This window comes from Lissotriton helveticus, chromosome 1_2 (assembly GCF_964261635.1).
Source record: "Lissotriton helveticus chromosome 1_2, aLisHel1.1, whole genome shotgun sequence".
Classification (NCBI taxonomy): Eukaryota; Metazoa; Chordata; class Amphibia; order Caudata; family Salamandridae; genus Lissotriton; species Lissotriton helveticus.
Window position 1 is genome coordinate 126,951,314 of NC_136058.1, and position 17,491 is coordinate 126,968,804.

Sequence of the window (17,491 nt, forward strand, 5' to 3'; positions counted from 1 at the left end):
TGGTTGCAATTGCTGCTACATGTAATAAATCGGCACTGTTGAAAAGATTTCCACTCAAGTACTCCTACAATTTAGATGCAAACAACGTTCCATTTGCTCAGATTCCTGGAGTAGGGTATAGAGTAATACCAAACATGGATCGCAAATTAGCCTTAATATTAGCTACACACGAAGGTCTGGGTTCCACACATGCAGGGATTACAGCAACTGTTTCCTTGCTGAAACAATGCTAATGGTGGCAAGGATTAACAAAGCAAACTAAAGATTATGTCTTGAAATTCAACATCTGCCAGCAGATGAAAGGCTCCACCATAACATGTCCAGCACAGACACCACTAATAATATTAGACAAAGCACTCATGTGTATTTATTTGGACCACTGCGGCCCCTTACAAACAGATGGGGCTTCCAAGTATATCATGGTTGCAGTGGATTCCTGCTCAAAATTCCTATGGGTGTGGCCCCAGCGCTCGGCTGAGACTCAAACTTTTATCAAAGATTTGCGATTCTTTATAGGAACATACGCAATTGGTACATTACATTCTGACCGTGGCCCCGTGCTTAGCTCTCGAGCTTACAAGGAAGCCATGGGAGGTTTGGGTGCAGCATTGCGGTACTCCTCTCCATACCATCCCGAGGGAAATTCAGTTGTGGAGAGGAAAAACTGGGACTTAAAGCAATCTTTAACAGCTAGAGTATTAGGTTCAGGTGGTAGTTGGGTCAAACATTTATATTGAGTACAAAGAGCCTTAACCAACATGGCAAGAAGTTCTCTAGGGGATGTCACTACTTATGAGGTCCTATCTGGGATGAGAATATGTGCATCATATCTTGATTGTGAAGCCACAGTGGCGGAGAAGAAACCTTCGACATCCATAAACGTTTGGCTGTTTTACAGGATCTGGATGAATTCAGGTTACTACAAAGCAATGTCCAGGTACAGCAGACCGCCACTGGGGAAGTCAAGTCAGTTACAATAAGACCTGTCTGGGTCCCTAAAGTCGGGCATCTGGTCAGAGAAAGAATTGTGGACAAAAAAGAATTTGGACCATCATACAGAAAGCCTGTACCTGTCCTGGTCATTGAACGAACAAGAACTGTGCTTCTGGTGCCTCTTGCCAGGGAAAAGGAGAAAAGATTTGTCTCCATTGACCTGAGGCCGACACTGAATAGTAGGCCTCCAGGACTCCTGAGTAGCTGATGCCCTCCACTCGCTACTATACAGGAAGTTCAAACAGAAAGACTCATCACATCCGAAGAGTCCCCAGCATGGAATGATGGCCTATGAAATAATGCCATGGAACTCGTTCCTTTTATAAATGAAGTTCAAACTCAAATTCAAAATCAAAATGAAAGACAAATTTCTATTCGTCTACATCAACATGCCTCAGCAAGAGCCATCTATAAGTTCAACAAAACCTGCGGAACTACCAAATATAGATCAAACTGCGTCTGGCTATTTCACTGACTTCAATACCTTTTCATTGGATCCAAGTGAACCTGAAATGATGCCAGGCCAAAAACGCAAAAACAACAGATGATGTACAGAATGCAGAACAATGTCATACATTCACCCCAGTACAGAGATCTGGGCCTAAATCCATCGTTTTTTTGCACTCCACACCACCCCAGTTCAGACATGGCCATATGCAAATCAGCCTTGACCCTATGCCTCATGAGAACAGTCCAGCTCGAACTGCCAAGCCGTGTTTTCCCTGGACCGGAATCAAGCATCCTAAGACCGGTTTCTGGCTATCAGCCATCAGCAGCCAGGATAGCTTAACTCCAGTGGTGTGGAGAGCATGGGACTCACGTCTGAGCATACCCATCCCACTCTTCCCATGAGGCACAGGGTCAAGGCTGATTTCCATATGGCCATGTCTGAACTGTGGTGGTGCGGAGTGCAAAAAAATGATGGATTTAGGCCCAGATCTCTGTACTGGGGTGAATGGATAACATTGTTCTGCATTCTATCCATCAACTGTTGTTTTCGCATTTGTCACCCAGAGGGGACAGGGTATGCTCAGATGTGAGTCCCATGCTCTCCACACCACTGGAGTCAAGCTATCCTGGCTGATGACGGCTGATAGCCAGAAACCATGGTTGCTGGTACATTAAAAATTACAAAACCCCTCATAACAGTGTCTTCTCTTGCCCAAGTCTCCTGGAACATGCATATATCGTGATCTGGACAAACTGTAGCCAATCGGGATTTTGAAGTTTGTTTTTGATACCAGCAGTGTTCCATGACCCTCAAATTAAAAGACAGATCTTTGTACACCCTAATAATTCCACCTCTTTTTGCAATGGAGAAGTTTGCACAGACCCCCGACTCCAAGGGCACCATCACTCAATTATCGGCAATCCATACAGACTTGACCAACAGTCTGACTAACATCTTCAACCCCCTGACACACTCTAAAGCCAAGAGGGCCCCCAAAACCACTTGGTTCAATAAATCTTGCCGAATGGCAAAGGGTGCCCTCATTGATGCTATAAAATTAAAAGACAGATCTTTGATAAAAACCAGGAGGGCCCTATATGGCAACATCTTAAAGTCAGCTAAATTGGAGTGGGAGACTGAAAGATGGGGTGCAATAGAGCAGGCCCTCACCAATAAAGATATGAGGGGGGTTTTGACCTTGGTTCAGACAGGTTGCACCTTAGAGAGCTCACCTATTGAGCCGAATATTGCAGCCGACGACTGGAAACTTCATTTCCAAATGCTGTATTCCATCCAGGATACTGTAGAGCCTGCAAAGGAATCCTCGCAAGTCATTGCGGGGAACTCCCCCGAAGATGAGGGCGGATTTACCCTGTCCGAAGTGCTTAGTGCAATTGGGAAACTTCCCCGGGGAAAGGCCCCAGGACTTGATAAGATCCAACGGGATCTATTCCGGGACCAACCTAATATATGGGGCTCTTACTTATGTGTAATATATTTTTTTTAAATATATTTTTTATTTTTCCATGAATACACACATTGTAAATTTTTCCAAAACAAATCATATCTTTATCCATTTATAAGTACATAAACCATTAATTCTTGTATATAAACAATCCTACTGGAGTGCTTAAAATAAACCTTCAGATAAACCTTTCTATATACATATTTTAAATTACGACCTAACAGGTTCCATTGGATGTAGGAGAAGACTGATAATAGAGAAAAGGATATTTAAACACAGAGAAAAAAAAAAAAAGGAGATGAACTTAATCTCTGTGTATTGCCTTTAGGCTTAGAGCAATCTCCATACTACCTCAGAGCTTCTTTCCAATTGTCTATAGGTTCCCAGATTTTTAACCCTAGAAGCCTACCCCTCCTACCTTTCCGTGCGTAAATAGATTTCTCCAGAATGTACGTGGCCAATAAATTTGCGAGCCAAACTCGCATATGCGGGGGATTTTTTTCTAGCCATGCCCTAGCTATAGTCAGCCTATATACTGCAATACTGAGTATTTTATAATGGTGAGATTGAAGAGGAGCTGAGCACAAAATTGTGCGACCCAGATCTAATGATTCCACAAACCTTACATTGACTTCACCCAGTTTCTCCGCCCATTTATTGCTATGTTTAACCATATCATCAGCTTTCCCCTTTACCATAACTGCATAAAATGATGTAATCGTGCAGTCCCCGCCTACCTTTATCTTCTCTAGGATTTCATTACGTTCCTATCCTACTGGACCACCCTGCTTATTACTAAGGAAACTCCTAACTTGCAAGTACTTGAAGAAATCCCTTCTATCGATGCCATAGTTAGATATCAGATCCGTAAATTGTACTATCCCTTCTGCGTCTCTCAGGTCCCCAATCTGTATAATTCCCTTACCTACCCACCCGGCCATTGTTGAATCCGCGAAAACTGCAGTTGGAAAAGATCTGTTCTTATATAACCTAGTATACCTATTGTACCTCCCTAATCCTGATTTTTTCAAAAAGGCGTTCCAGATTTTAATTGCTGCGTTGACCGTCTTAAATCTAGTCCTTTTGTAGTACCCAAATTCAATTCTGTTTAAAAAACAATTTCCTGCCTCTTCCGCCAAAACTGGTATGTAGACTTCGGTAGAAATATCTCCTTCTCGGTGCCGCCCCCACCCATTAATCCCTGCATATATTGTATAGCTGCTGCCAAATAATAGAGTCTAAAATCAGGGACCCCCAACCACCTTTCTCCCTTGGGAGGGAGATAAATCTATAAGCCCTTCGAGTCTTACCATGGGCCCATATAAATCTGTTCAGAGTCCTCTCTAAAGCATTAAACCATTTGGTTTCAAAGAACAAAGGAATAGACCTAAAAAAGTAAAGAAACTTAGGCAAACTCAGCATTTTTATAACATTTGTACAACCTAATAGGGACAGGTGTAAGTTATTCATTTTTTCCAAATCTAACTTAACCCTGGATAATAATGGGGCAATATTGTTCTCAACCACCGAGTCTAAGTTTGCTGATATTGCCACCCCAAGATATACAGCTGAGTTGACCACTCTTATATCATTATATCTAACATGTCGATTTTGGACTATTTGGGTCTTAGACCTATTAAGACTGTATCCAGATACCTGTCCAAATAGCTGGGCCTCAGCTTCCACCTCCACTATGGCCGATGATGGATTTGGAGTTAGTATAGCGACATCGTCGGCGTAAGCCAAAGTTTTAACTGTACATCATTGGTGTAATCCCAAGATTGCTTTCAAGTTTCCGCAGAAAAGGCTCTAGATACAGAGCGAACAATAATGGCGATGAGGGGCAGCTTTGCCTGGTACCTCGTCCGATCTTGACTACTGCCGAATGTCCCTTGTTAACTCTAATCCGGACCGTAGGTTCATGATATAAAACCTGCATTGCTTTTATATAGCCTTCCCCGAACCCACACCACTTCATAACTAGCCATAAATAATCCCAGGAGACCCTATTGAATGCCTTCTCAGCGTCTAAAAACAAGGCAGCCATAGGATCTCCTGGGACCTCTACCGCATCAAACATTGTTATTACCACTCTAACGTGGTGTGTTGTACCTTTACCTGGTATAAACCTATGTTGTGGCGAACAAACCAACTTCTCAATGACCCCCGCCAACCTCCTTGCTAGCATTTTAGAGTAGATTTTTATATCTGAGTTCATCAGGGTGATCGGCCTATAGGAGCCGGGTGCCAGCTGGGACTTCCCTTTTCTTAAGATTACAATAATATCTGCCCCTCCCCATGATTCCGGACACGACTCCCCCCTTTGTGCCTGCAACAAAATGTTAAACATATCATCTAGAAGTACCTCTTTGAATGTTCTATAGAACTCCACCGGAATTTGATCTGGTCCTGCTGCCTTTCCCGAAGGTAAGTTACTTAAAGCTTCAGTAAATTCCTCTAGATGGAATGGGGTATCTAACATCTCTCTTTCTTCATGGGGCAGATTTGGGGGGCGAATTCCTCTTAGATAGTTTCCTATATCTGCCACGTCCCTTAACCTTTCTGAGGTATAGAGATCTGTATAAAAGCCTCTAAAAACTTCCCTCACCGACTCAGGATTGGTGACTAAATTACCCTGTATATCCAAAATTTCCTTAATATCAGCTGTAGCCGCTCTCTGTCTGGTTCGTATAGCAAGAATATGCCCCACCCTTTCACTTAGTTCATAGGCTCTTTCTTTTTTAGTTAAATAATTCTCCGCTGCTTTCTTTGCAATGCCTTCTATGGCTTCTGCTTTGAGCGCTACTATTTTAAGTAAATACGGCTCAAGTGGGTATTGTTGAAATATAGCTGAAGCTAAATCTTCTTCCACCTTTAGCAGCCTTTTCCGTACTTCCTCCATCCTCGCTTTCTCCTTCTTCTGTTTTACTAAAACAAAGCTCAGTGTTTCCCCCCGCACCCCAGCCTTAAATGCATCCCAGACCACCCCGGGGGGTGCTGTACCTCTATTAATATCCCAGAAGGATTTAATCCAAACTACCATGTATTCTATATATGCCTGATCTTTTAGCAGCGCTCTCTCGAAAGTCCATTGAGTAGTATTTTTAAGCGATTGACCCATCTTGAGTGTCAACACCAGAGGACTATGATCCGAGACAATGCGGGGATGTTTCTCTATCCTAGAATCTGGAAATAGGGAGTTGGAGATTAAAAAATAATCCAATCGAACCATAGTTTTATGGGGAGCGGAGAAAAAAGTACTGCCATCCAAATACGGATGTAATTTGACCCAAGGGTCACAGAGAGAATTATGTAGCACCATATCCTTGAGCGCTCTGTGTACCTTCTTTTTTCTCTCAGCATAGTTACTCTGTGATTGTAAAAATGAGCTATCCTGGTCATGAATGTTGAAATCACCACAACATACTACGGGATCAGGCCATTGTGCTAATTCTATATCCAGAAATTGGAACACATCTGGATCATCCTCCGTGGATCCATATATTGTTACCAAAGTGAAATTCTCACCTTTAAACCCAATTTCCAGTATCACCCATCTGCTCCATCGATCCTCCAGCTTCCTTTTAACCACTATATCCTTGTTTCTGCCCAAAACCGCTACCCCTCTAGTTCTGCTCCCTTGCCTACTATATGCTAAAACTGTAAAGCCTAGTTGAGGCTTTTGACAGTGCTAACTATGTTGAGGCTCCTTAGCCTTGTAAGTAGGCTCGCATGTACCCAGATTACAGGGGACATCAGGGGATACTCCGTATTCTAAACCTGCTTATTTAATCTCGGTGTGAGAGAGAGGGTGAGCGCGACTGCTCAGCACCGTCCAGCCGCGGCTATCTTGCCCCTGTCTACTGCCCTTTCCACTTATGTGTAATATTTAATGCCATTTTAAGTGGCATGGAAATACCGGACACCTGGTTGGGGGCAGAAATTTTTCCAGTATATAAGAAGGGATCCCCCCTCCTGCCCAATCAATCAATCAGAGTACTTGTAAAGCGCCCTACTTACCTGTGAGGGTCTCAAGGCGCTGAGGGGAGGGGGGAGCCGCTACTGCTTGAAGAGCCAGGTCTTGAGGAGTCTTCTGAAGGCGAGTAGGTCTTGGGTCTGCCGTAGTGGGTAGGGAGGGTGTTCCAGGTCTTGGCGGCGAGGTAGGAGAAGGATCAGCCGCCGGAGGTCGTTCGTTGGATGTGGGAGACAGCGGCGAGGGCGAGGCTGGCTGAGAGGAGCTCCCGGGTGGGGGTGTAGAAGCTGAGTCTGCTGTTCAGGTAGGCCGGTCCGGCGTTGTGGAGTGCTTTGTGTGTGTGGTTGAGCAGCTTGAAGGTGATCCTCTTGTCGACGGGGAGCCAGTGTAGGTCTCTCAGGTGGGGGTGATGTGGCTGCGGCAGGGGACGTTGAGGATCAGTCGGGCGGAGGCATTTTGAATGCGTTGTAGTCGTCGTAGGTGTTTGGCTGGGATTCCTGCATAGAGTGCATTGCCGTAGTCCAGTCTGCTGTTGACAAGGGCCTGTGTCACCGTTCTTTTTGTTTCGGTCGGGATCCACTTGTAGATCCTGCGGAGCGTGCGGAGGGTATTGTAGCAGGAGGAGGACCAACTGTAGGCCAATCAGCCTGATTGACAGAACACAGAAACTGTTTGCCAGGATCGTTTTGGAGCGTCTTCAGTCCTGGGTGGATGAGTGTGAGATCCTCAGCCCATACCAGGCCGGTTTCCGTAAAAATATGTCTACCATTGACCAAATCTTTAGGCTCCAATTACTATACTGGAAGACGGTGATGATAGAGGGTGGGAGCCTCTGTATGTTCTTTGTTGATCTTAAATCATCTTTTGATTTGGTCCCCCGTGACAAACTGTGGGTGGTTTTAGAGCACCTGGGCATTCCGCCATACTTACTCTCTATGATCAAGAGACTTCATACTGGAAATTTTGCTCAGGTGGGATTCGGGAAACATGGAGAACGGACATCATGTTTTCCAATGAATAGGGGTGTAAGGCAGGGGTGTGGTTTGGCCCCCACCCTGTTTTGCCTTTTTATTAATGCTCTAGTGGACCAACTGAACATTATAGACAACACTGATGCCCCCAAGCTCACCCATGGCAAGGTGCCAGCAATGATCTTTGCGGACAATACCTTGCTATTATCCAAATCACCTATGGGCATCCAAAGGACGCTCAACAGCTTCGCTCTATTCTTTAAGCAAAGGGGACTAGAGATTAGTACACCAAAACCAAGTATATGGTATTTAATCCTAGTAAAACATTTCGCCCTAATCCCACGTTAAATGGCATCCATCTAGAGAGGGTAACTGTCTTTGATTACTTGGGTGTGACGTTAATGGAAACCTTTGGATGGGGCCCCCAGCAAGAAAAGGCAGGCCTAAGGTTAGCTCAGATGGCAGGGGAACTAGCAAACCTTTACAGGAATTCTACGTCTAGACAACCTGGCCCACCGATTGAGATATACAAAGTCCAAATCAGGAGTGCTGTAATGTACAGGGCAGAAGTTTGGTGCCATCTCCCTGTAGATAGCATGGCCAAAACTGAGAACAAGTTTTTGAGGCAGCTTTTGGACCTACCACAAAGCACCCCCCTCATCCTTCTACGCATGGACCTCGGGTTAAGATCGATAGATGAGGAGCTTGAACAGCGACCCCTGACCTTCTGGCAAAGTCTATGGGCGACTCCTGAATTAATAACCTACCAGTCAGAACTGAAAGCAATTATGGGGCTACCAGGGGTGGGTAGGCTGCCCTGGTTTACACATATAAAAGATCTGTGTTGTAGACTAGGTTGTCCGAACCTATGGACCAAACCCGAGGTGGTGGCCCCCACAACATTGTGGCTCTAATTGGTCAAAATGTATAGGCAGTTGAGACTGACTGAAGCACAAGGGTGTTTCAGTTTAAAGACCAGTATTTATTTTAGCTTTTTCTTGATGAGGTACAACCGTTTTTTGCAAGGAAACCTTATGTTCAGTTTAGATTGGTTTGCTTGCCGGTTCATGCATTCACAAAGAATTGGTCAAAAGCTTCCCCTGTTAGCTGCCCTGCCTGTAATAGCCAAGAAGATACTCCTTTTCATGTTTTTTTCTTCTGCCCAGAATACGACATACTCAGGAGGCACTGGCTATTGCCAATTTGCAGGAACTTGGGGTTCAGGGAGACTCAAGAGGCTTTTAGAGTCTGGTGAACCGACACTCACCCTCTGATAGTCTTTGCTGTATCACGGTTCCTTAACTCTATGTGGCACAGGCGTCGTAGGTTTTTAACCTCTCCCTGTACATGATCATTGTTTATTGCCCATTTCCAATTGTTTTGATTTTATCATGAATCGCAATCCAATGTTTAATACCTTTTTAACTTTGTTTTTTTTTTAATCACTTCCTAACTGGCATGAACTGTGACCAATTCACTATTAGGGTTTTATTCTGTAATGATCATTGACGTTTTAACCCTTTGTAATTAGTACTGCTTGTATTTTATGTACTGCTTTTATGGTCTACCTGATCGAAATAAAGCTTGTAAATGGTTAAGAAATGGAAAGACACAATAGATGGTGTGGGGTTGATTTCCTCTAGGTGAAGGCATGTGGAAAGTTGGACGCAGGGCTGGGCTGCAAGCCAGGCTCTGCAGCTAACCTCAACCCACGCATGATGAAAGGCTGTGGCTGGCTGCCTGGGGGGGGGCGGTTGGCCAACCCCACAGCATGCATGGCCGAATGCGTGTGCAGCTGGGATTGGCTTTACGTATGGTTATAAAATATTCCTTTATGTTAAAAAAACAAAGAAATTGACTGAAAAAATTAACGGATAAAGTAATGTTATAGTTAGGTGAAATGCTAAGTAGCAACATAATGTTTTAAACTCCACAAACCACAGAAATTCACCAATTATGGTTACAGTTATCTCAAGTAACTGTACATCTTGCCCTAAGGTAATTATAACTCAAGTCCTTGCCATGCACTGCTAATTACCCCACATATTACATTATTCAATGCATCTTCTACGACATCATTGATAATATCACTGCAACATTTACAATGAAATTATTGATAGGAAAACTGGGAATGGGAGAGGAGCGAGTTACAGTTACCTTAATGCATGAGTTAATAATTACTTGACATAACTGTAACTGCTGAATTTCTGTGTATTTTCAAGTTTAACACATTACATTGTTATTGAACATTTTACCTAAATATGACAGTGACTTAACCTTTGTTTTTTTATTTAAAAAATATAAAAATATATACGTAAACATTTCTAGTGACCAATATATCTATATATATCCTCCTCACAAATCGGTCTGAAAACTCTCGGTATGCTCGGCAGCTGGTGCTTGGGCTTGACCACTCACCCTTTCAACAATCATTAACAAGAAAACACCACACTATGTGAACTTGGTTATAAATATTTATTCAAGTATGACAATCGGTTCACAAACGCGTTTCACCCAAAGAAGGTCTTTGTCAAAGTAGGTGAGTCCGACTTTTAAGCTCTTATATGCTACTCCCATATTTGTCAATTAGGAGGCATTATGTACACCTCCATTAAACATGAAGAAGGTCTAAAGGGGGGCATGGCTTGGATGCCGATGGGGATGGTCGAGTGAGCTGAGAGCTCCACGCCGACCTCACCGTTTCTCCAGAACGGAGAGCTGATTTGCTCTCTTGTGCCCTTGGGAGGGTTCCTCCGGCCGTGGGGACCAGCACCGGAGCAGGTTAGGTATTTTGCTGCCGCTTACAGCCAAACCGCGACACTGGGAGATGGAAGCCCCGGCCTGAGTAGGCTTAAAATGGCAGCCGTCCTCCCGGTTCGGACACTGGAAAGAGCCCAGGAGGAGGTGTAAACCGGTGCCCCGAGGGAGCGAGGGCTCTCCCCCCTTGGGAGTGACGAGTGCCGGGCACCCGCGGCTGGACCCTTGCTCCCTCTCCCCAGTGCATTAAGTGGAGGATACGGTGATCGCATACAGCGCGGCCCCTGTGGGGCCCCGGGAACGCCTGGCCGTGATCGCACAAAGAATTGCGGGCAGTGGAGAGGCAGGGGGAGCTGCACATTGTCCGATATATTGCTGAGGAGGCCGGTCAGGAGCCCAAATCCAGTGACCTGTTAGACACAGCTCCACTGGCAGATGGGCCCCTACGTTCGGCAGTAGTGAGAAGCATTTATTTATTTATGCGTTTTTATATAGCGCAGACTTTACCCGAAGGTGTCAGAGCGCTTCACGATAGGAACAATAGTGAAACATGAGGAAAACTTACAAGTCAGCATGTTACAAAAGCAAACGTTACGTTACATAAGGCAATAGTGATAATTGTGCATGTACCAAGACCAAACGAAATACAAAATAGGCTGAGGCCTGACTGCTTGACTGCGGCTGTGGATCTGCATCTGTCTGCTGAGGGACCCCGTGCTGCCCAGCGAACTGGGGCAAGCAGCAAGGGTCGCTGCGCGATACCTGGGGACTCTGACCGTGCGGACATGGAGCGAGTGGAGCCACCAGCATGTTGGCGAATAGCTGGAAGTGTGCACCTGCTGAATACTCCGCTGTGACGTGTCTACTGCGATGGAATTGATTGATAGCTGAGGTCGGAGCACCAGAACCATCGGTAAGGGCGGGCTGTGGCGCGGCTATCAGGCTGGTAGCACAGGAGTGGACTGAGACAATTTGTGGTGCCCTAGTGCTGGAGGCGTGACTGACCGGGTGCTCTGTGGTCATTGAGGAAGCGATGACACTGGTGAAAGGGAGTCGCCGCCCCCTGTGGCTTGAAGAGGCCCGACCCAAGACTGCGGGGGTTGCTCGGTGGCTGACTGTTGGGACCCCCCCTCCAAGGAGGCTAGCTTTGTGGATAGAAGAACCCCAATGGACTTTCTCAGGTGCGAGGGGTTAATGACAGTGCCGTGGTGGTCCTGTAGGGCCTGATGCTCCCTCACCTGGTGACTAGAGATCTCACCTGAAAGTGAACTCCTCAGTTGCGACAGCTACGGGAGCCGGAGGCGGGTGGGGCCCCGCCGGGAGTGTTGAGGACGGCTGAGGCCGGCGGCTCGGAAGAATCCATACCCCCATCTGAACGGGGTGACCACACTACCAGACTACTGGAGGGACCGGATGGTGGCACAAGTACTGAGTGCCAAGCAATCTGATAACCAATGGTGAAGCCACGGGGCTGATAGGGGGTGGCTCCCCCGTTGCCAGACGATGAGGCGGCGGAGCAGCAGAGGCGAGACGTGGTTGTCCCGCCCCTGGAGGGGCTAATGCAACAACAGGTGGACCAGATTCTCTGCGCTATCACGAACACAAAGGAGGCGCTCCATCAATACATTGCTCAGGTGTAGCTGGGATTGGGACTCCTACGGGCAGACCATGTGAAGCTGAACAACCGAAGGAAGCAAGCTGAGGCCATCTTGGAGGTCCTGGAACCGGCTCAGAAAGCAATGGATGTTCGGATGGGAGAAGTCAATCGTAGGCTGAAAGTGCTGGAAAGGAGGGCCGAAGATGCCGAACAAGATATAGAACGGGATGAACTGCGGCTGGCAGAGAGGGCTCATCCTGGGGACCCGGGAGCACAGGCCAAAGTATTAGCTGCAAGGGAGGGAGTACCGGCACAGGTAGAAAGGTTACGCTGCTTTGACTGCAAAGAGTATCTGGTGCGGGCACATGCGGAGAGAGATAGGGTGGGTTCCCTCTTGGCATGGCTGGCCAACCCAACCCCGAGGGGTACTCCAATCATGGCTTTGACCACCCCAGCAGGTGTACCGGAATATACCCAACAAGGGATTAAAGGGATGTTCTTGGCATTCTATGCGGACCTGTACGAGAGCAGGTTGCGGGGTGCATGTGATGGGTTGGATGAATTCCTGGCTGAGATACGACTGCCGCGCCTTGAGGACGACCAGGGAGACATGTTGGGGCAGGAGATCACTATAGGGGAAATATGCAGTGCAATAAAACATATGGCGCGTAAGAAAACTCTGGGAGCAGATGGGCTACCAATTGAATTTTACTCTACGTATGTCGATATTCTGGCCCCCAAATTGCTGGCTGTTTATCGGGAAGCCTGGGATTTAGGGAGACTGCCAGATTCCACTCGCGAGGCTATCATTATCCCATTGTTGAAACCAGGTAAGGACTCTTTGTCTAGGTCAGCCTATCACCCATCATCAATGTTAACGACTGACTATAAGATTTTGAGTAGGACTCTTGCGACCCGCCTGCTTCCTTATATGACACAACTGGTCCATTCTGACAAGTCGGGCTTTATCCCAAAGCGAAATACAGCGACTAATGTACGGTGCCTTCTGCGGATTTTGGGAAGGACCATAGTGTGACCCCCACTGTGGCTGTTCTCTCAGTTGACATTAAGAAGGCATTCGACAGCCTAGAGTGGCCGTGTTTGTACCGGATCCTGCACGAGTTCGGGCTTGGGGACTCCTTTGTAGGGTGGCCGAAACTAATTTATAAGTCAGCGACGGCTCGAGTGCGGACGGGCGTGACAATCTCGTCAGCCTGCCAGGTGGGGAGGGGCACGTGACAGGGATATCCGCTTTCCCCATTGTTGTTTGCCTTGGCCATTGAACCCCTGGCCTCCCATGCCCGGCTGGGGAGGCATTATCCAGGTTTATACCTCCCCGGTGACATGCAGTTTAACTCCCTCTATGCGGATGACTTGCTGGTTTTTCTTGCAAATACGGAAGCAACTTTGGAGGGTGCGCGGCACTTGCTCCATGTGTTTGGGCAGTATTTGGGGCTGAGAGTGAACTGGGCAAAGACCTGCTTGTTTCCAGTGGCGCCGGCTGTACTGAACCCTTCACAGGTGGCGGGCATTACCTGGGAGCCCCACTGTTTACCTTATCTAGGGACCAACATTTATCATTCCCCCGAGGATTTGTTGGAAGGTAATTTCGGCTGGGCCATACGTGGACTTAGGGGTAGTTTTGGGTTTTGGAGCATGTTGCCGTTACCGGTAGCGGGTCGGGTGGCGCTCCTGAAGATGGTAGCGCTCCCGCGCTTGTTGTATTATTTCCGGACGTTGCTGATCTGGGTGATGGGCGCCATCTTCCGTCAGCTCCGCTCTATGGCTGTAGGATTTATTTGGGGGTTAGGCAGACGGCGGGTTGCTATGGCCACAATGGTACGCCCGAGAGCCTATGGGGGCATGGCAGTTCCAGTTTTCAAGTGGTACTATTTAGCAGCACAATTGCAGTGGCTCATCCAGGCTGTAGCCTGGGAGTTCAGGGGCCTGGATGGACCTGAGGGGCGATGGATACCATGCTATATTTTGTCCTTTATAGTTCTTCAGCAGAACATGCGACTTGAACCGCTCACTGCTGAAGAGAAGACACTGCGGATGTGCTGGAATAGGAGCCAGCGCCGGGCTGGATTCACTTGCCCGTATCCTCCGGAGATACCACTGGGTATGTGCATGGCCTTCCCTCACAGCAGGGATTGGACAGCACTGGCTAACTGGGAGGATTTGGGAATACAAGTGCTGGGAGACTTCTACAAAAATGAAACCCTGTTGACATTTCAGGCCCTTCAACATAAATACGATCTTCCGCGGGGGATTATTGGCTGCATTCACCGCTTATTTCAGCTTTGCGGCGCTACGGGGGATGGGTCTGTCAGAGCCGTGGACCTCAATGGTGTGCCAGTATGTGGTATGTCGGCGGGTACTGTTAAGGCTATTACGTGCCTTTACAGGCGCATGCTCACTGAGACTCTGGAACCATTGCGCACGTTGCAGGGGAAGTGGGAAAGGGACCTTGGCAGGGAAATCCCTGAAAAAACTTGGGCCCAGTTGGTTAGTAGAGCTTGGAAGAGCACGAGGAATTCTAGATTTCGATTGATACAATTCTATGTCATGCACAGAGCGTATTTGACACCAGCCAAGCTTAATCAATATTTCAATGCAGTGACCGCTCGGTGCCCGAGATGTAGTTTGAAGGGAGCCAACTTCCAGCATATGATGTGGGGATGTACGAGCTTGGGAACATATTGGAAAGATGTGCTGGAACTGCTGTGTAATATAACTGATCATACGATAGACCTTGACCTGGGCACTTGTTTGCTGCACTGGTTCCCACATACAGATAAAACGAAAGAGACACGTACATTTATAGACCTGGGCCTTGTATTAGCCAAGAGGGAAATCACAATGCATTTGAAGTCAGCACGGGGGCCAGGGGTAGGGAGATGGCGGGCGGGTGGAATTGCTCAAGTGGGCGCAGAGTGAGGATACACCTAGGCTGCAACAGGCCCTACATACTAATAATGACAAGGCACAGGAGGCGGCTAGGGCGTGGGAGGCCTTAGTTGCAATATTGCAGGCACCAGAATCTGATTCAGAGGAGGGTTCGGACTTGTAGGACCGGCGAGATCCAACTGATACTTTGGTACAAGGAGTATGAATCAGGGTACGATCAGTGAGACAAATGTTGATCTTTAAAAAGTGCATTTAAGCCCTGTATTGTACTACTGTTGTTCAAAATTACAATTGTAATGGACTCTGATACACCCTAATTGTTAATAGACCATGTTCTTGAAGCACACTGGTGGCGGGGGAGGGATGTGGGCGGGGAACACAGTGGAATGTAGCTTGTGATATATTATGCTGTCATGTCTCTATTTGATGTTCTATTGCTGCTCACTGGTGTAGGTTGGTTGAAAATCAATAAAAAATATTTACAAAAAAAAATGAAGAAGGCCTAAAACCTGCCCATACTGCCTGAAACAATGAAGTGTGGAAAGGCTACAACATTCAAAAACGCTGTGACCGTGATAGAGAGGTGCCTAACCAACAATTTGTTCCTCTTTAACATGTCTATACATATATGTATATCTATACATATATGTTTGTATATGTATATATATATATATATTCACTGAAAAAACCATAGGTTATAGACCATATATAGTTAGGAATTAGCATTTAAAAAACCTTATTTTACTCACACAAAACCATTGAAATTCCATATATAGTTAGTTGCACTAACTATATATTGCGCACCCGCAATCCACTGCTGATCATGTCACATATTACATCATTCATGACATGGTCAGTGACATCACTGATGACATCACTGATGACAACATCCAGTGATTATGTGTTTCTGTAAAGTTTAAATATGTTTTACATATTGAAGAATGAGTGGATGTATAAGTGTCTGAATGAAGGTTTTAGTAGGTGCGTGATTGACTGTATGAGTGAGTGATTAAATGCGTCTTACTGAATGCACGGGTTAGTGACTAAACTGTCTGAAAGTGTGCATCAGTATGTCTGTTGTTGTGCAAGCTGCTTCATGTGTTGATCAGTAGCTATATAAGTAGCTATATGGGTTATTGATTGGTTGCACAAGTATTTGTATGGGAGACTGAGTGTGTGTATGGCTGGCTGGGAGGTGTGTGACTCTGTGCAGATCAATGTGTACTTGTATCAGTGATTCTATAAGAGAGTAAGTATGTGTTAGTATATGTTTAAAAAATGTAAGGTGTTCTGTGTTTAACTGTATAGATGAGAAAATGGAAGTGTGATTGATTCTTTTCAGGACTGACTAGGTGTGTGAGTAACTCCATGGATGAGTGGCAGAGTGTGAGTGTCTGTATAGGTGTATGAGTGCATATGATAGTGTTGTCAAGATGAGTGATTGTATGTATGAATGATTGTATGAGTGAATGTGTGTGTAGACATAGGAATCAGTGAGTGCGTATGTAGTAACTAGTATTGGTGTGTCAATGGTTTCAAAAATTATACTCTGTATTTAACACTGGGTGTAACGGAGGTTATATTAGAGTGTGAGGAGATGCATTGTATTATCACATGAATGATATCATCAGTGATGTGATCATTGATGTCAAGTGAGATGTCATCAGTGATGTCATTTGAGATGTCATCAGTGATGTCATCAGTGATGTCACTGACCATGTCATGAATGATGTAATATGTGACATGATCAGCAGTGGATTGCGGGTGCGCAATATATAGTTAGTGCAACTAACTATATATGCAATTTCAATGGTTTTGTGTGAGTAAAATAAGGTTTTTTAAATGCTAATTCCTAACTATATATGGTCTATAACCTATGGTTTTTTCAGTGAATTTTCAAGGTTTTGTAAATGCTAATTCCTAACTATATATGGTCTATAACCTATGGTTTTTTCAGTGAATTTCAATGGTTTTTTAATAGCAAATATCATAAGCTGTCGAATGTCAAGTACGTGGTAAGTGAAAACATTTTCGTGTTTATGCACACTGATCTGCTTTGAATGGTGCCCCCCCCCCCTCATTTCTATTAGGAGTACTCTCTCTTTGCAGATAGTGAAAGGTAGTTAACGCAGGCCTTTGCCCCCGTTGTAATCCGTCGTGCCTGCTTCTCTCTCCATTTGATTGATTGTTATCCAAGTATTTACTGTTTTAGAATTAGTTCTCTTTGGTTCATTCTCTATTTACAAACAAACACAGAGTCGCAATACTCTGTTTAGTCTTTGCAGATAACGAAAAATCGTGTAAAAAAAAAGAAAAGGAATCGAGCAAAATCAGTAGGCCACTAATGGGATCTCTTTTTGACCTCGCTAAAATA